The 20,749-nt window shown below is 42.9% G+C and overlaps 2 long non-coding RNA genes across 6 annotated transcripts in view; one reads left to right on the top strand and one right to left on the bottom strand.

The window, feature by feature from the left end:
• Positions 1 to 1,283: 1,283 nt before the first annotated feature.
• Positions 1,284 to 14,920, bottom strand: LOC126534079 (uncharacterized). Of its 2 annotated transcripts, XR_008613193.2 has the most exons (6): positions 14,732 to 14,920; positions 11,844 to 11,987; positions 10,486 to 10,622; positions 10,351 to 10,418; positions 5,471 to 5,569; positions 1,284 to 1,518 (listed from the first exon to the last, which is right to left on the bottom strand). It is a non-coding gene; the product is annotated as an uncharacterized lncRNA (long non-coding RNA). The 2 variants fall into 2 exon arrangements; XR_011895738.1 differs by lacking the exon at positions 11,844 to 11,987 and having other exon boundaries at positions 14,732 to 14,903.
• Positions 14,921 to 15,104: 184 nt separating this feature from the next.
• Positions 15,105 to 20,749, top strand: part of LOC129385691 (uncharacterized) — a 49,872-nt gene continuing 44,227 nt past the window's right edge. For 2 of the 4 annotated variants that reach the window (XR_011895740.1, XR_011895742.1), the window contains exons 1-2: positions 15,105 to 15,701; positions 15,823 to 15,942. This is a non-coding gene — a long non-coding RNA (uncharacterized lncRNA). Of the gene's footprint in view, positions 15,702 to 15,822; positions 15,948 to 20,749 lie in introns of all 4 variants that reach the window. The other 2 variants (XR_008613196.2, XR_011895741.1) reach the window with 1 other exon arrangement.

Here is a 20,749-nt window from a genome sequence, read left to right as displayed (position 1 = left end):
GGGACACCCTGTATATTTCTCTCTGATTTCATTTGTAACTCGAGAAGGCATCTCTCATCCAGTGGAAATGTAACTGCTGAAGCGGGCGGTAAAGGCATTGTTTATAATCCGACGCTGAGATCACAATGCTTCATTGCCATGACAGCTGGCGTATGCAGTCGCATTTCTTATCTGGTCAAAAAAATTATCTATTCGGCTAGTACCTCAGGACCTCAATAAAAGTTCACTGTCTGTCTGTCTGTCTGTCTGTCTGTCTGTCTGTCTCGAAACATATGTCCACAAGCATCATCTCTGGGCGTTTCGCCAACCTCGACGCTCACACGCTCCACGTGGATGTGTAAGGTGTGCATAAAAACTAAAGGAAAAGACAAAAAACCGGTAATGCACGGGTTGATTCCGCGTAGTCGAACAGCGCAGCCGAGGATACTTGAACTGGGGTGTGCGTTATGCGCATGCGCATATTCTTGACTATTTCGCCGATGCACTCCCGTTTCACGGCTCAGATCGGCTTCGCGGCCGACGCTCATGAGACATCATAAAAAGAAAATTGCAAGGGTTTATGGCGTCGGTTCTGTCAGCAATTGACGTGTTCACCGTGCACTAAAATCACGTCGTGGTGCAGTAAGTTCATCACTTAGGTAGCACTGTTGGTCGCGAGCGATCTTGTCATTGCGTAGCGCGTCGCGTAATCAATAGCGACAACAACCCACTTATTTCCAGAAGCAGATGTAGGAAAGGGTTGGAGAAGACCCAGGTTGACACGGAGGGAGAGCGTACAGCTTCAAAGTAGATAAAACGATTGCACTTCCGGGATAAACGGTATACGCTATATGTCTGTGATTACAGCTAAACAAGCAACGCAGCTGTTCCTTTCAAGAAATGCGCTCAGACAGCTGCACATCTTTATCCAGTGAATGTGATAGAATCACTTCATGTACAGGGGCAGTCAAAAGTTCCCAGGCCACACCGTGTTCGAAAATGGTCACTCTCAAGCAGGTTACTCATCTACGGGAGTAATTTGGGATCTCGGAAGCTGTGGGCGGCAGAAAATAGTGCATTTGCTCTCATCGAAAAAACCTTGGGGCTCTTGTAATCCAATGTATGACACGCCATATGAGTAGGAAGTGAACATGTTTGCGAAAGATGTGGCCTGGAAGCTTATCACCACTGCTGTACGTATTACCGTAGGCTTTTTTATAGGTATCATCCTATTATAGTCACTGTATTTTTTTGAAATTCTGCTTATATTGCACATGTAGGTAGTTAGTGTTGTGAATATTACGATTCACACGTGTTAATAATGGAGCACCAGCTGTGGCCTGCCATTTGGCCTTCACCGCCCGCCGTATAATTTTTATTACTATTTTACATCGTCGAACAGAGCAATTCTCTGGCAATCTGGGGTATAGACAATGCGCCTTGGGTATGCCACATCCGGGAATTCTTGCAAACAGTCCTCGTGGGGTCCCGTAGCAATGGAAGAGTTCCGCACTCGAAGCTCGTACCAGCGGGTGGGAGCTAGTGAGGCAAGAGACAGTGTTAAACAACTTCCTTCGTGCGAACAAAAGATTATTGTTTATTGGCTACATAGAATAACTAAACAAGAAACAGTTTGCAATGAAAGAAACAAGATACATAAAAATATAATTAACGTGTTTTCTAACTCCATACACATTACAAATACACCGATGAAAGCATTAATTCTGTTAGGAAATACACATCTGAAGGGTATACATTCTTTATAGAATGCCGTATTAAGCATTCTCTTCTATTTGATGTGAGGATACAGGCCTTCGGTACTATAAGGAGTCAGCCACAAAAGCATGCCGCATATGTGGTACGGTTGCGCTTATGTTCTGTGCCACATGCTATATAGGGGTAACGGTGGAAATTTAAAAGTTGCAAGACTATGGTTGTCAGGGAAATAAACATTCCCGCGGAAGTACTGAAAATGAGGTCCGTTTTTTCTGAGCTACTCCTTTAAGGTTTTACCGGAGCTTTAAAGGAATATGGTGTTCAGTGCATTTGTGCCATTTATTGAAGGCTTTATTATTGTAAGTGGACCAAGTTATTGAAAAGTGTTTCACTTTATTTCGTAGAGAGTTTAGCTATGGCTATAGTAACTACGTTGTCTTTTTGATCAGCGATCACAATTCTGGACTTATATAACATCACAAAATTCATGACACGGCAATGCTCACCTTTACGAGTGTGTCCTCTTGTTTTAAGACATTTCCAAAGAGGGACAACCAAATGGGATTTACATATTTGGACAAATTAAATGCACCTGGTACAATTAAGCAAGTACTGAGCGCCTCGATGTCAGCTACACGCTGCATGGCAGCCTCCTACATGTGCTGTAGGGAGCCTTTCAAGTCACAGATGTTTTATTTTCTCATTCGAATTATGCTTGCTATCCAAATACAAGCTCCATCGATGATCTGAATGACAATCATTGGCGTAGCCTCTTGTCAGCAGTGGCATACGGTGTGCATTGCCCTGTCCACAGAAAACATTACTACGGAAGTGATACAGTGACTTATTGCCACGGCCTGAGAATCAAGGTCCTCGTCGTTTATTATCCGGGAAATGACTAGCCGCAAAACTTACGGACCCAATTTTCGAATATGAATTGCATTCTTGATGCAAGCCTCAAAAATCTGTAGTTGTGTTTGTTATAGGAAAGTTTGTTGTCGTGATATCCACGAGATACATAATATTATATGCACAGCGGACGAGGCCCACTGAATAAAGGTGATCGATGCAGAGCAGTAAGGAATAATGCCTTTGAATGAACCTATCCAGTATACTGAAAAGCGAATTTTATGAATGTTTAGTGCCAATAACACCTTTTTCGCACCAACCATAGTGAGCATGTAGTTAGAGAATTGAAGCTGAAAGTCCTGAACATAATGTCTGGTGCCCTACCTTCGAGATTTAATGGCATCCACTAAGTTGAAAATGAACACTTACTAAGCAGAAACTGCGCAGTCGACGTTGAAGGTAATTTAACGCGGTTCTCGCTTTCTGACGTGTTGCGATTGTTCACCTCCTTTACGAATGATAAGAAACTGCGAAACAGCCTACATTCTTGCTTTGTAATGTATCACACATACGTGCATGGTCAAAGAACGGAGAGTATCTGAACACGTTTGAGAACTTCTTGCAGCAGAAAAGCTGACATTGTTTCCAGATAAGTATCAGAGCAGTGAGCGAAGTTCATTGGGCAATGTCTAGAACTCGATAGTCTTTATCAGGCATATTGTAATGGTAATAACAGCTGCATGGGCTCGCATGTATTATATTGAGACGTATACTTGCTTATCGGGCGATAAGATTTAGACGGGGAAACGTGTTCACCCGACAAACAACTACACGTGTCCATAGGCGCAAGAAATCATCACCAGCCTGTAAGTCCACTCCAGCACAAATTGCTCGTCGTTACACCTGCCTTATGGCAGTTAGCGTAAACTCATACCTTCATTTTTTTGTTAGTAAATTCTGGTAACTTGCCTACCCATATCGCAATCGGAGCATCAGGCACGCCCTAGTGGGTGTTTCCAGAATAGTTTTGGCCGCCTAGAGCTTCCAACGTGCATCCAAAGAACAGTACATATTTGTTTTCGCATTCCATAGCCACGGTACTGTGACCTTGTCACGGTGCAATGTTTTTCATTCGGCCATGCACCGGGCGCCAAAGAGTCATAGGAATAGGGACCGGCGAGCAAGACGGTTATTGCCAGCCACTCGGGCAAGCGGCCGAAAGAAGTCGAAGGCAGGTTTAGATATTATTGTCTTTTTGTCGTCGGCGCGACCATGACGCCCCGACGGCCTCTTGTAGACGCCCTCTTGCAGAAACCCCCGTGAATTCTCTGCCCCGCACGTGCATTGAGAAGCTTGCTAAGAAAGCAAGGGTGCGAATACTCCGAAATATGTGGTCTCTGTGTGCAATCCTGCGTCCACGAATTGCTGACCATGTATGTGTGCCGACGGCGCCGTATGGCCGTCTAACGTCGTTTCTCCTGTGTTTGTGCACGGACAATAGAGGCCCGCCACGGACTCAAGGGTCTGCTTGTGTGGTGCAAATACAAATGCGGGACCTCTAACAGGAGGCACGAATCACCTGTTCCCTCAGCCCTAATTAAAAGGGGCACGGTCAAAACCTTGGGAGGAGCGGGGATACAATTGCATGAACTTGATTGGATCGTCATCAATATCTGCCATTCCCCGACTCAGGGAAACAGGGAAAGGATAAGTTATTGAAACGCAGATTTTAGAGAGAGCGAGGCAGTATAGAAGCTGACCCTACAATCTGCTGAGAACCCTCAAGGAGCTAGTGCCATTCAGTATCGCCTGGCCCGCCTAGATGCGTCTTAACTACGAGTTCCTAGTTGACATGAGAAACGACTATCCAACGTCTGCAGCGAAGCTCACGGTAGTTCCCCTCATGTGAGCTCAACCCGGTCGAGAGAAGACGTCCGACCTAGACTCCCGGGAAACCCAGCCCAGTAACTGCATCCACCGCAACGAGATCGCCTTTGCCATCGTTCTTCGGGAAACCTCTGCCGTCGGCTGCACGCTTTATGGACTTGCTGCTGCTGCCCAGCCATGCGTATGCCATCATGTGTTTTCTTTTGAACTTTGTTTTGTTGACCACCGTTAGGCGTGTTTTGTGTAGTGTTAATTTTTAGATCCACCGATAACTGGTCGCTGTAATTATTTCGTCTTCATCATTGATCTAGATTAGGTGCATGCGTGTTAGTGTTGTTGCGCTTTTTGTGTTTCGTTTAAATTGTGAGTAGGTGTCCGTCTATAAATATTTTTGTCCTATCTTTCTCCCTCCTCTGACTCCTTCGCTGTGTTCGCTTGAGTACATAATGACCAACAGGCTTTTATACCACGTCGACGATTTCGCGTCAACGACTTCGCGCCGACGGAGGACGGGTGACGGGCCGTGAAAGACCACCGCGGCAACAATCTAGCCCACGAACTTATCTTTACCCGAGCAATGCCATAATATCGAGCTTCTATGGCGGGCGTGCTTTTTATTCGATAATACCTTTTATATCAGCCATTTCCGACTACGCTTCTCTGACTCTTCATTCTGTCAATTTAAACATTTTTAACTGTAAATTCTGGAGGCCTGGAGCAATATGTATTGCTTCACAAACGTGACAAAACTCAGTTATTTGCTCTCTTCGGGAAAAAAGAACACAGTAGGGCACCACTACACTACAGCTGTCAAATTTTAAAGAAATATTTGGAATATGTGGGAGCTCGTAACCCGTAATAAGCAGTGACCCCTGTGGTATGGCACTTTTATCCCTCTCAAACTTCTATCAATGACTTGTGTTGTTTCTGAAGAAGCAATGTGCAACATCGTTTGTTTACAATTTGATTTTTTTATCTGCTCGATTTTCTCCCAAAGTGTACTAGTTTCTTAACAATTAGAAAAAAAAAAACCACGTACCTATGAAGACGTGTGTACCGATCAACGTTGTCATAACCACCGCACAACTGTAGTCCTTCGACATAAATATTAGTTGTTCCATTTGGTAAAATATAGGACCTGAAAAGAAACAAAGAAATATACCATTCGTTTACTAACTAAAGATTATTCATATTTACCGCTCTTTCTTGTAGTTTCCATGTCACTGCCCGATTTTTCAGTGTATTGTGCTCGCTTCCTCATAAGATTCTAGTTTCATTTCTTTTTCAATCTTTGAGACATGGCTTTATGATATAGTATTCGTTTGCTACTCTACCCAGTATGCGCGGAGACTTCTTGCTATATTGCTTAAGTCCGCCATGCTTGCTTAGTGGCAACGGCGTTGGCCAGCTAAGCACGAGGTTGCAGAATTGAATCCAGGCCACGGCGGCCGCATTTCGATGGGGGCGAAATGCGTAAACACCCGTGTACTTACATTTAGGTTCACGTTCAAGTACCCCAGGTGGTCCAAACTTTCTGAGTCCCCCACTACGGCGTGTCTCATCATCAGATCGTAGTTTTAGCACATAAAGCCACATAATTTAAAAAAAAATTTCAACGTTGCTTGAATATACTACCTTCAGCGTAAGCTCAGTTTCGGCACTTCACTGATTAGCAGTCACCCCGCGTTGCAACGAGAAGCATCGTCACGTTTCTTAAACGTGGTGTAGTAAATCATATGGCAGGCCCTCATCATCATGGCACTGACCCTACTGGGGTCCACGTGACAAGAACAACTTCACGCCGTCATCTTTCTGTTGTCACAGCACAAGCGATCACCTGATACACATCCTGACGTATCCTAACATCTTGTGCACTCTCAAGCAATGGGGGAATAATGGCGAACAACAAAATGGTTCGCTTGCAGGAAATTCTAACAGTCGTTCGATTGTCTGAATTTTTGAGACAGCTGCAGCACTTTCCAAACTTCGCAGATAAATCATACTGAACGCAGGACAATGCTTCTCATGCCAAAATTCGATGGAACTGGCCACTCAATATTTTGTAGCAAGTACTAATGATAATTCCCTGTGACGTTGGTGAAACCCCGCCATCTAAACTGCTTATGCTCATGCAATTGCCGCGTCATACCACTATATTGTGGGTTTGAAGGATCGTCACCATCAATACTGCTTCATCAAAGGCCAGCAAATCATCTGCAACGCTAACATTGCTGATATTACTCTGCGTAATTATATATAACAACATTTCACGCTGTCCAAAGTTCGGTAATATCTTAAAATTACATTCTTGGCTGTTGTGTGTCGAAACAACGATCCGATTACAAAGCGCGCCTTAGCGCGGAGCTCCGGAAAAATTATTACCACCTGGGATTCTTTAACGTGCCCATATTCACGGTACGTTGGTTTGTAGGATTTCGTCCCCGCTGAAATGCTACCGTTGTGGCCGGGATTTGATCCCGCGACCCGGTACTTAGCAGCGCAAATTCACAGCCGCTAAGCAACCACGATGGGTTAGATAGCTTCCGTACCAAATTTGTTTGGTTCATTCAGTATTCAGCACCCGTCGTCTGCCCTAGCCGGTCCGTTTGCACGCCAGCGCACAATGACGCTCTCACTATACCGCTTTTTAGATGGCGAAAGCCTGAAAAAGCCCGCGGTTTGTAAGCTGACACCGAGTTCTCGCTAGTTTCAAGGGAAAGAAAAAACAGACACTTAGGACTGCTTACCCGTGGGAATGCGAAAGCATTATAGAGTTTGTAGACTTCGGAACGCCGTGAACGCGATCATGTTATACACTCATGCGCGCGTATGTGCTCTCACGCATCCCTGCTCCGCAAACTGACGAATGTTATATCGGCTTGTATTTCTAAATATTGTCTTACTAATCTTTAAATACAGCTGCCATATCCTGACTGCTTGCCTCCTGAGAATGTGTGATGATACGGGAATCATTATCATGATCAACACACGTTGATTTTCTGAATGCGCTTGTTGGCGTAGGCACGATATGTAGTGCCTGCTCCTTGGATATGTGCCATTGTATACAAATCATCACCCCTACAATCAAAGCATGGACACACTTCTTGGTCAATCTTCTTTTGTGGGTAAGATTCATATTATGGCAATTATATTCATGAACACATGGCGATCATCACTAAGAACTAGTTACCATTGTCACAATGTTTAGCTCCTGCTTTCTGGCCAATCCGCCTTTTGGATATGTACTGCAGTGGGGAAATCGTCTTGATCAACACGTGGTGACCGTCTCAACGAGCTAGTTAGTGCTGGCGCGCAAGAAGTATGCGTGTGTTTATGGCCTTTTCACTGGAACGGAAACGTCGCTGTCACCGAAAATGTATTGCACAGACGCTGCACAGGCAACGAAGAAAAAAACAATGTGTATCTTGCCCAATGATCAGATCATCCGGTTGCTGCAGTGGTGGGCTGGGGCTCATATCAAATCGCCAGACGGGGGTCTTCTTTTTCTTTTAGGGGCCAGATATTTCATATTTCTCCGTGAAAACCCGACCAGCGATCGTTCAACCGACCGATTTCGGCGAAACCATTGGATACTGAGCGTCATAGTATATGGTCCTTCAGATGATTAAATTACCGAGTGATTATTTGCCTCTAGTCTGTCTCTCTTTGATGTATCAGGTATTTCGGCATGACACGGTATGATTCCACATCATTGTCATCGTCATGCGACATCTACAAAACACCTGATTGACCTTTTCGTTCTAGAAGTGGTTACAAGATAGCCAGAGTCCAGATACACTAAATCTGCCTCAAGTTGGCTAAGAATGCCTTGTCTTTACAAACGAGAAAAAAGAGGGTTGACTGAAGCGTCCAATTGTTCATTAGTCATATCATAGGAAGCCAACAAACAGTGACATCATAGAAAATATAGGGGGAAATTGTACTTACTCACTGAATTAAAGAAAGGGCGAATTAATGGAAATTAGAGTAGTTGAAAAAACAACTTCGTGCCAGTGGGAAACTATCTCACGCTTTTGCAGTACGCGTGCGATACTCTACCAATTCAGCTACCCCGGAGCCGTCTCCCCATCCACTTTCTTGGGTATTTATGTTCTACTACTAGAACCCTGGGAACGTTAGCCAGCACCACCACTCCCAAACATTGGCAGTGGATGCCGAACATCCTTTATGCCGCAAATATCACGAGTACATGATTTTATTTGGGGAAGGTGACTGGTCCATAGACCAAAATATGCTACCTGAAGGCATCAATCTTGCCGGATTCGAGAACCTCGTTATGTAATAAACAAAGAGAAAGGGGTTAACCGAGCGACCCAGTGTTTTATAATTCATAATATTAAAAGCCAACAAACATTGATACCAAGGAAAACATAGAGGAAATTACTTACTAACTCAATTAAAGAAATGGTAAATAATGAAAGTGAAAGTGGATGAGAAAACTTGGGGTACCATCTCACGTCTTCGCATTACCATGCGATGCTCTTCCGATTATCATTAATTACCCCAAAAAAAGATCACGTACTCGTGACGCCTGCGGCTGAAAGGATGTTCAACATCCACCGCCAAGGTTTGGGAATGGTAGCGCTGGTTTACACTCCCAGGGTTATACTAGTAAAAGATAAATAGCCAAGAAAGTGGATGGGGAAGCGGCGCCGTGGTAGCTCAATCGGTACAGCATCGCATGCGTAATGGAAAGACGTGGGATCGTTCCCCACCTGCGGCAAGTTGTTCTTTCGTCCACTTTAATTTCTAATAAGTTATCATGTCTATAAAATCAGTTAGTAAGGACATGATATTGCCCCTATGTTTTCCTTGGTGCCATTGTTTGTTGGCTTCTTATGTTGTCTTGACAAAGACGTTTGTATTTCTAAACACTTGAGTAATTTCAGTGGATATGGAATTCCTAGCGAATTTCAGCAAAATTTCGTTCTCTAAACAATTTAAAAACTAAAGTTTAATAAAGCAACCTTGTTTTAAACGCAAAAAGCCATAAACTTATCTGCTTAAGAAAGCTGCCTTGAGGGGGGCTTGGAGCTACAAGGAAGTTTGCTCACCTACCATAACCGCTGCGATGCCTATGTCCTTTATGCAGCAAGTGCCGTCCGTCTTTCCGCCTGTCGGTCGCATACACGCCTAAAACTCATCCTGCACTCCCCCATGCCCATGCGCAAAAAAAGAAATAGAAAGACAGAAAAAGAGGAACACGATTAACCAACATCACCTAGATAGCACAAGGCATGTTTACTCCGATCCATGACGTCCTGCTACCTGACCTAAAGCTTCGATTGACAAGGTTGGCGTGATGCGAGCGGTGCCGTCAAAATCACTATTGCCTGCTCCGGAGCATCCCTATTAGATTTCGGAGCAGTCGGGCCAGGTAACATGACGTCATGGATCCGAGTGGAAAGGCCTTGTGCTATCTAAATGGTGATGGATTAGCTGCACCAGTAGTGACGTCATTGCTCTCCATCGCAGCCGGGCGCGCATGCAGTAGTTTCTCTGCAGCTCCAAAAATATGTAGGTCACGTGCCATACCTCCTCCTTATGAGCAGTAGGTATGCAGGCAGTATGCAGTGTGTATATATGTAAGCAACGCCGCGAGCAGAACCGGGAACCAGCTCGTCTACGCCGTGCCAATGCTGCAGCCCGGTCACAAGAACTGGCTCATGCATCCGAGTGCAAGTAGTAATTGCATACCGAGTATCCGGCTGCCTACCAAGCCGTCGTTCAATGAACAGTCAGGATAAACCCAGCGATAAACACCAGGGCCGCACGCTTCAGGGTCGCTGTTTAACCATCTGTACGGAGTACTTGGGTGGTGATTTTTTTAATGCTGCTTGCTAGGCATCTATATAGGCGTTACCTGTTAATAATAACGCCAGATCTTGATTGACGTACCTGCAGGCCGTATCACCATCCTCTCTTTGTAAATGTTATCGAAGACTCCCCATTGATTGGTAGAATATCTGTAAATTAAATACGTTGCACATGTTTCACGAAGCCGTTATGATTTCAACGGTATAAATGCCTTACTTTTGTCCCTCATAGGAGTACATTCTTCTGAATAATACCGCCCTGTTATTCATTGTGCTTGTTATGTCCACCTTGCATCGCACAAGACTTTTACCTGTCTCACTGTACGTCCATATAGGTTCTCTTGTGCCTACAAACTGAGAGAACGATGGTATGAGAATCAGCGTTTGGTTAACATAAAAACATTCAGCACAGGCCCTAGGCGTTCCCATAACAGTCACAAAACATTAACAGGACAGCTTAGTCCTCTGGAAATCCGTCTAAATTATTAACACTTTTCACGAAGACATCTGTAATTTTTCACGAAAAGGCGATATACTGCTTATTTGCTTTGAGACACATTGTAGTGTCGTTATATCCAATCGGATTGTGGCGCTAAACCATTGCACGTTAGGGTGCTGACGTGAGTGAAGCTTGTGCGAACAGAAGGGAAGTTTTCGACAAAACAAATAAAAATAAAATGACGACCAAGACCTAAGCACGAAGGCACGCGTCATAACAAAACAATTTAAAACAGAACCAATGGCTGGAAACCATGAAGCCCAGACATTATCAGTTCTTGAGGAACAGAATGCTCTCAGCCCCGCCAATAACGGGGGGACTTCAAACAAGAATACCTAATCGCCCATATTTTTTTATATTACGGCCTAATGCTTATTGTGCCGTAAATTGAAAATTGCTTTTTGAGGAATTGGCTTTCTTTTCAATAGCACCCTGTCGCTTGCAGCTGTTACGCTTCAGAATGGCACTGGCCACTCGTAAAGTGATTGCTTCCCACGGAGCGCTCACTTCACTAGTGCCCGCCTAAACAATGACAGAGCTGGCCGCCGGCTATTGCCGAGTGAACAAAGAAGCTCCCTTTGAGGCGACAGCAACCACGACTTTCTGCGGAAGCTGTACGACCACAAAGGCCAGGCTTTTCAACTCGCTCAAAGCTGACCGTGAGGCATAGCGCTCAAGTTTGATACAAGCGGCCAATGCCGACGATTTCCGTGGCAACATCGTGAACCTGTCTCCCCATGGCTTCGTCATTTCCTGGTCATTGCCTCGTAGGCGGGTCCCACGATTGGACGTCAAAAGCGTAGTCCGGAAAAGTGGTGCGACCGTTCGTCGCAGCATTTAACTATAGATGGCAGCACCATCGCCGAGTTAGTGTGGTCGATGGCGCGCGTGAAATGTACGCGTCGGTGATCTACTGTGAAGAATTTGGGACAATTTTCTGGTAATGAAACGCGCTGACTGAAGTGAGCTGATTTTAAATTGACCTCCAATGCTACGTTTTTGTACGAAATGCGCATAATGGTTGCAATTACTGGAAAGAAGCGCAAACTGTTATTTGATGGGCGTCTGGTACTCACCTACACAGTCTCTGTTTCGGTACTTTCTATGGGGAATTTTTGCACGTTTCGCTTTCGTTGCGCCTACACGGTCAGTATCGCTGGGCCAGTCATTTATGCAGCATTCTGTGCTAATATTATACTGGTTTATAAAGGTCTGTGTTCCTGTAAAACGGAGGTAATGTGGAAAGGTATTGCGCGCTCTACACCACAAACTAATGTGCACTCTGCACATCTTTTTCCTTTCCTTTTTTTATTCGCTGTGAACGCAAACTGGTAATGAGTTTAATTAGGCAAGCTAGGTTACTGTGACAGTACGTTAGCATAGGATCATCAAGTTGCTTCGCACAGGATTATTTTTGTCGCCCTTGCCTGGTTACGCGCACGACAGCAATGTGACAAAATTGTAATTATTTGAGGTGCTAAAATCATTAGGTAGATTTATCTCATCTAATAGTGCCTACTATCTTACGTCAAGCTACCAACACCGCAATGAAGAACACGAGCAAATTATGATAGCCACCTTTCAACTTAATCTTACGAAATTCACGATCTAAAGAATGCCGTGTCACTCATGATCTTCGTATAATGCCAGATATTTAAAAAAACACCTCTAGTCTCGTAACCCCTAAGCGAGATTTCTGCGAGTATCGCTACTACTCATTACATAATGAAGCTATCGTAATATAAAGTGTGTGACGGGTTCTGATACAATTGCATGCTTATGACTTTTTTTTATTGCTTTGAGTGGCGTTCACACCAACCCGTTCATGTTTCGTGGCATCACAGAGTTCTCGGAGTGAATAACATACCGTGACGAGTCACATTTCTAGCGTGCTATTCACGCCTCGCTACAACTTCATTTATTAAAAACAAGATAAACATATTATGTGATCTTCTCCAAACCAGAAGCGATAATCAAATTGATATGATTGTGGTACGCAAGGTACGACAATCACACATTGCAAGCTCGACACGGGCATTCACTGATCTTACTACAGCCAACGCTAACTGCCTTTTACACTGTCAGGAAATGCGTACGAGCATTTATGACTTTCTTCCTTCATGACTGCATTTATGGGGAATGAGACCCTAGATCCTTTCCCTAACATGTGCACAACATTTGGGAAAAAATGCTTCGCTCATTTAATGAAATATGAACATCATATTCTCGCAGTTTACATTGTAGTACGTTGAACACTTGAGAGCAGTGATCAGATTTAATCTTCAACAACTTGATTGGTTACTACGTGAGCGTCATACGTGGGCCTCAATAAATTTTTTCCACTATTAATTTATTTATGTGGAAAGCATTCAACTAACATAATATTGTTGGCAGAAAAGATTAAGCATGAAATAAAAAAAATCGTTATTTCGCTACCTAATTCCTCAACAACGTTAGATGCCATGTTATAAATGTTAGCCGCAATGATTTTTGCTTCAAGCTTTTCTTGAGGGACTTGTGGAGGCTGCAAACACTCTCTTCACCTAGCCAGTACCTGCCCATTTTTTTTTTGCATGAGTCATATATTACACTTATTCGGAGGGTCTGCGCATCGCTATACACAAAACGAACCTTATCAAGATCACCAAATTATAACAAATGTATATTATGCTACATGTTCTGCATCATCAACTGCTGCATTAGCCTAAATGTGCACGATGTTCTCGAAAAGGCAAATGCTGAGGAGCGCAAATACGCGCTGCCAGTTTGCAGAGAAATAAACTCAACATATTTAAAATAATTGCTCATAACACCAGCAAGACAAGATTACAGCTCGCCAGTCTGACAAAATTTGTAGTAACAAAAAGCCACAACTGAATCACTGTGTTTCCGAGAGGAGCGAATTGACTTGCACATGAGGTGCCGTGCTTCCTGATGCACTAAATGTGCATACTAATTCAATAAAACCTATTTTGTGCTTTCGTGTATTATGTAAGGAAGTAATGTAATCTAGACCCTACTTCATTGGAAATTAGGCCCCCAGTTGCCGACTAAAATGCAAAGATTTCCACTGCTTGGTTGCCGAAATCAAATGAAAGATCACTTGTCCACTCAATTAACTGCATCTAAAAGCAAACACATCTTATGAATGCCCCACAACAATAAGCTAATCAGGGCGCTAATTGTTTGGTGGAGTTGCAAAGTTTTTGTATGACGCGGGCATTTTGTAGTGAGTTCTTTTACGCAAGTTAATTATAAATAGAACACGTTTCGATTTAGCGGGTAGCTGCAGAATAACAAAAGAAGATAGGTTATTGCTTGCTGAAAAACCATATTTAGTCCACACGCACGCCTGAACTAACTGCCATGGTTTGTGAGGCACTTCATTGTTTATTTTTCAAGCGAAGTTGTAGAATATATTGAAATATAATGTAATAGGCAGGCACTCGTATACCTAAAGTATATTTCGTAGTAAAGACACAACTGCTCTATTGTCGACGTGTTTAAGACTTGATTCCCGCTTGGTAAGAATTAACTGTTTACTTTCCTTTCTGCTTTTAACTGCAGTGAACGTGTGAACTCTAAATGTTAAGCAAATGGGCATCAGTATGCTTTTTAGGACTAACAATTAGTACTAACAATCTAATTTACTGTAATGTTTGATGAAATTTGGCGGTTAGTGGCAAATTCGAGATTCTACCTTCGTATCTGATTATAGTTTAAATTCTGCACCCAATTACTAAGGTCGGGACTCGTGTGCTCATCTCTCCCCTCATAATTTATTTTCGTGCACAGTCAATTAGGTGTAACACTCATTTATGATTAAGAAACTACGATTCCGAAAAAAATATTAACCATATGTCACCGGCTATACTGCCATAGAGTATAATTTGTACTACTAAAATTCAATAGTTCTGTTTTTTGAAGTGGCAGAGTCACTTTAGAATTAGAGAATGCGCCTTACCTTCCTCATCTCCGGTGCCGCAATGAAGACACCACCGTAGCCGCCATGTATACGTTTGAAAAGTGTCACAAAACCGGTAACAAGAAGGGCTGCAAAAAGCTGCTTTTTTGCCATGTCTTTGCCAGGTGAGGCTTAAGCGACTGCAGGATTCGACTAAGCTTCGGTAGGCAGCCGCTATGAGACGATAGTTTGCAAGTAGATTACAAGCGAGTGGCAATGTGGTCATTGTGGCCACATTTCACAGGTGTCCGGCGCAAAAATATCGCACTGTTTCCCTTCATATTTAACATTCTTCATTGTTATGTCTTTGGATTTAGAACGCGTCTGCGTACTGGTATGGTTTAGCAACAGAAAGCTGTACGGGTGCGATGTCATAAATTACTGCCGAGTATTCACGCTATCTTGTGACGTTATCGTAGGGCCTTTTCTTCCACTATATCGTGTGCGCTAAACAATACCCTATTCACCTGAGGCTTGCGCAGTTTTCCAGTAAAAGTTTTATCTGCGTAGGTGCTCCGGTGCTGTGTAAGTTGAAGTGTTACAACATTTGAATAAATGTAGGCGAGGCATTGATAGCGATCGCATTTTATTAGACAGCTGCACGAAGCACGGTAGGTTGCTCTATTGTGCATCTATATTACAGTAAACATTTGCCAAGCAACAAATGACCGCGCATGGTGTCAAGCGCACAGACAAAGCGAACAGATGTTATTATAACATCGCGAGCACCCACTGTCACAACGCTGGCAGGATGAAGAGTGCTGCAAGCATGGAGAGAACTCTTCGTGCTCTCTCTCGCTTCGCCACGTCTCTGAAGCTTGGATGACCTGCAACACTAGGCCCACAGCAACAATAAGCGCGAGTAGCCACCAGACATTTTGATTGGGCCTAAATCTTTGCACTCGCTACAGACGGGGTCAAGGAGGTCACGTTCTATAGTGACGATGAAGAACGACGCAGTGTCAAAACCGTGAGTTACAAGTTTTACCCTTTACTGCGCAAACTTCTGCCCAGCGAAGGAGGAGGAGGATGGAACTTTATTATTGCAGAAACCATTGCGCGGTTTATTCCTGGGTGGTTCCTTCTTACAGGGCTCCACTGGCGATCGCGGCTCGCCGGGCCTGGTCGAGGGTCGCCAGCGAGAGAAGTGACACTCAAGCACTACCGTAGCAGCGAACCCAGTCGGCGGTCGTCGAAAATCTCATCTGCGGGTCAGGTGCCTCCAATTTTTGTATGTGGCTCCTCGAAGGTTCCAGTGTAATCGCTGGTGCGTCCGTGCTTTCCAGAATACGCTACAAAATTATCATCACGCATACACTCACGTATTACTCAAATTTAGTAGTTCTGCGTTCCTGTTCATAGAGTTACGTTGAAAGTATAGAATGTGCTTTACCCTCTTCACCTCCAGAGTCGCCATGAAAACATCACCGTAGCCCCCTCGTATACCCTGTAGAAGTATCATAAAACCGGCAACAATCGGTAACTGATATGATGTGCACTTTATTGTTGAATAAAAAGTTCATTCTATTCTAAAATCTATTCTAATCAGATTACACAAGCCTCGGTGACCGCAGACTCGATAGATAGAATCAACGATAACCTTTGAGTAAGCTAGAAATTATGCAGGGGCGCCTTGCGCTTAACCAGAACGTTAAGTTGTTAGCGGGTGTAATGCTGTCCTCGAGAAAAAGATAAATAACTACACGTGTCAACGCCCCCCTTTGAAAGGGCATCGTCATGATGCTGCAAACAAGAAAGCAACAAACTAAAGCACACGAGGTAAAGAAAAAAATCGAGGACGCTTAAGCTTCGCCTTTCAGAGTTGAACGCGACGGCATTCTATCCCAGTCACTGCGGCGTAAGTTGGTTGGGGGCGAAATGCGAAAACATTCATGGTACTTCGAATTAGGTGCCTGGTAAAGAACCACAGGTCGCCATGGGGTTTTGTGCTTTGTTAAGGCACCATTGGGCGCGGAGGAAGTCGACACGCTTCCCAAACCAGCTTTCTTTTCGCTCAATGTCGCACACTTTTCCTGGAATCCACAACATACGGCGCACTTGGCCCTATTTTATCGCAGTTGGACTTTATACCGAACATAACGAGGGCGGAAAGTTGCCTAGAGTGTCCACGTAATTTCCATGGTTACATAATTTCGCTAGCGGTCTATAATATATATATATATATATATATATATATACATATATATATATATATATATATATATATATATATATATCTATATATATATATATATATATATATATATATATATATATATATATATATATATATATATATATATATATCTATATATATATATATATATATATATATATATATATATATATATATATATATATATATATATTATAGACCGCTAGCGAAATTTATGCTCGGTTTATGTTACGATAAGTTATAGCTCGGTTTATGTTACGATAAGTCTTCCACAAAGTTCGTCGGGTCCAGCGTAGTGAACTTTGACGAAACCCTTTACATATATATATATATATATATATATATATATATATATATATATATATATATATATATATATATATATATATATATATATTAGCGCTAATTTTGCTGCCATTGCTTCTTCAGGGTTTGCATTTTTGCCGAAACATGCACTGTTAGCCAACAACGGTTCTTTCTAGCGATAAAGCTTGCCTAAAGCTATCAATGGTTCTCTCTGAAACCGCAACCTTATAGAAATTACTGTCTACCTTTGGAACAACATGCCATGTGTCGAGACATCAACTTTGCCTCCGAAACATGAGGCTTGATTAAAATCTTATTATATGTGTGACGAGGTTTTCTTTGAAATTAATCGTAAATTCTCTAAACAAAGATATACTTGCCCAACTAACCCAAAATATTTACTTCCCCCCAATATCGATTGTTAACGTCTGCGCAGACACTGGGGTGATAAAAATGTTGCGATGTTAGCACATCCTCCTCAGATCAGGCTTCGCATGAAACACAAGTTTAACTTCAACAATTGTAAACACACAAGCCGCCACCCTAATCATGTGCCGCCTAAGTGCATCCCTCCTTTGTAATTAGCATGGATCGACGTTGTGTTGGTGCGCTGTATAAAAAGTACCCGTGCGCAAATGTATACAGTCTACAGGGTCAACGAAAGAACTGAATTTCTTCTTGATTAGCGTGCACAAACTGAAATTGACGAGTACATTGGAAAGTTCACAATGCGAAGTTTGGTCTGCAGTTCGTAATTCATAGTTACAATTCACAAGCAGAGCAGAGAGTGGACGATATTTCGCAATTTCTAGTCCGCATACTTTTACTCACGGGTGTCAACTATAGAATGTGCTTAAGATGAAAACATGAATTCTCAGACTGTATATTGGCGAGTACTATAAACTCAAAGAGCTTGTGAAGTTGAAAGCGGTGTTTAAAGAAGTATTTATTTTCTTCAAGTAGAAAATAGCATATATACGTGTTCTCATTTTCCAAATCACCCCACGTAACTCACAAGTTTATGCAGTCAGAAAGCAACTGTACTTATTTAAATTGTTCACTATCTGTCGCTCAACATTGGTTAGCACGCCATGCATTATTGTGCTATTATTTCATAGCAAAGACAAAAATTGTCCAGGAACGGAGCGATTGTGCGTTCGTACGTGTGATTGTGTGAACGGGTAGGTCGCTGTGTTTGTGCACCTTCTTTTCTGCACAAGCCATTTTGATGAGTAGATTAAGCATACGCATGTGTGTATGTCTTCGTACAAGAACCAATGCTTGCGCTCAAGGAACGTCTCATTTGATCCGCACACCGGGTTTTTAGAAGTGTGGCACCCAGAAACACAAGCGCTGGGTTTACACACTGTGACGCTAAGGGGCGCTGATATACTTGTTTAGCACTTTTAAATGGGATTGATGCTCAAGAGACTATTCGAATAAATAGAAAAGATCTAAAAGCTCTTAGCTTTTGCAAGGGAACGAAATTGTACAAGAAATAGCCAGCCGTTTCCATGATTTATTTTTTGCTCAAGTCGCCTTATAAGAATTATATGTCAGTAAAGTGTGGTAACTTCGTACTACCTTTAGAAAGCACTTCATTTACTGAAGTCCCTTGTAATAAATATTTCACAATTATTACACGTCGCACTAGTGTGCTGTTGCGCAATACTAAACAAACCCAACAGCGAAAGATTCGAGCGTCAGTAAACTGAGATGTTGCAGGAACCGCAGTGTGAATCGATCACGGAAGTACCTAAACAAGCGACAACAATATCACTCAAATTGGTGGATCACATGCCGGCTGAAGGTGCATCGCGCTCTACTATGGACAAACGACGCACATGCGCATGATAAAAAGCCAACAATTATTATACCTACTACACGTATTATACCCAAATATACCTTCAGCATTTTTTTTTCTCGGAGTTGGGAAAGTGACGTAAAAAGGATTATTCACTAATCGTGCAAGCTCGGAGTAGAACTGCGCACAAAAATCTCGTAACCTTGAGAAAACCTAAGAGTTGCGCTCTACTTTTTTATGAAAAAAAATGCTTTGCCAACTGCCGGCCGCGCAGAGGCAACAAAAGGAAACCGAGCGAAGCATGTGTGCGCGCAGGTTGGAGTGGGATTGTCTTGTTGGGGATGGCGAGCGTCGCACTGGCTAAATAAAAACGAAAGGTTTTGCTTCGCGATACCACGTGACTGCTTTCCGCCACATTCGCGGGCGTGTTGCTCCCGCGAAGCCATGATCAATGGGGCGTGCGTTTAGATTGCAGATTGCGTGCAAGAAAATGATGTACAATTATTTGTTTGTTGCGCTTCCGATGGAGTGAGACTTGATATGGTAGCAATACGGCGGGTCCGACACAAACAGCACGATGAAACTTATGTAAGTTTTTTAAGTCGAAAAGAAGGCACGTTTCAATTTCTTTGAATACACTTGTAAAAAAATTAAGCTTCTGTGTCCTAATATTTGTTTCGTTTGGCACTAATTTAATGATCATGAGCGCACAACTGGTACCTCTAGTAAAATATTTCGTGAGAGGCACAAGCCACCTTAACAGGACATTTTTAGGCATAAAGTTCCGTCACATCTCTGTCATGATTTTCGATTGTTGTTTAAACGTAACATCGTTGAACACCAATGTATTACATGCTTGTATCATGCACGCAGTCTGTCACTCTTATGATAATTCGTATGTAGAACTTGCCGTTGAGAACTCAGCTCTGTGAAATCTGTTCAATGAAAAGCACGTGTTATACGTCAGTTTCACCACATCTAATGCACGCAAGTAAACTACAGAGGGGCATTACCAAAGAAAGGGAATTACTGGCTAATCGAAAGGAGAAAGCAGCTTTGCTTCAACAATACGGGGATGATAGTGTTTCATTATACACGATACAAGGTCTTATTCAGTGCAAGTTTAAACACCTTCATCGTATCAATGAATTATTGAAATATTTCAAAACTGCCGCTTTCTTAGTGCGAACTTGAAGAGAAATAAAAAAAGTTTTCATAAAATATAACCTCAGTGATTACTTTCATTTTGTCACTAGTCACGCAAACCTATTTCGAACAAGTGTCGGTTGCAGCCGTCGTGACAGCTTTAAAAATGTTGACTCTAAAAACTGGAAGCTTCAATGCATCGACGCATTATTGTCAGCATCGGTGTACTCAGGATTCTCAAGGAGTGCCATTTCTCGCGAAAGCATATTGGCTGGGGCTGTTACGTCATGCTAATTAGTGCATGGAATGAGGTTATTTACTGCAGTCCTTCACTTCATGCTGCGGTGTCGGTTAAGTTTTACCAATGAAAAAAAATTTAATTAGCACTTTGTACTCCGTCATAATAAAGCTGTAAAGCGGGATAGAAGGACAGGGACACTAAGAGAACGAGACAATGAAAGCAGGAGCACAAAAATCGCTTTTGCTGCCCTTTGCTGCTGCGCGCAAATAAAAAGGAAAGTAGAGTTGACCAAATTGAAAACAATTTTCGCATACAAGCAGTCCGGCAGTGCAAGCAGTACAAGCA

The sequence above is a fragment of the Dermacentor andersoni genome, chromosome 7 (genome assembly GCF_023375885.2).
Source record: "Dermacentor andersoni chromosome 7, qqDerAnde1_hic_scaffold, whole genome shotgun sequence".
NCBI lineage: Eukaryota > Metazoa > Arthropoda > Arachnida > Ixodida > Ixodidae > Dermacentor > Dermacentor andersoni.
This window is presented reverse-complemented; position numbering and strand designations above follow the sequence as displayed.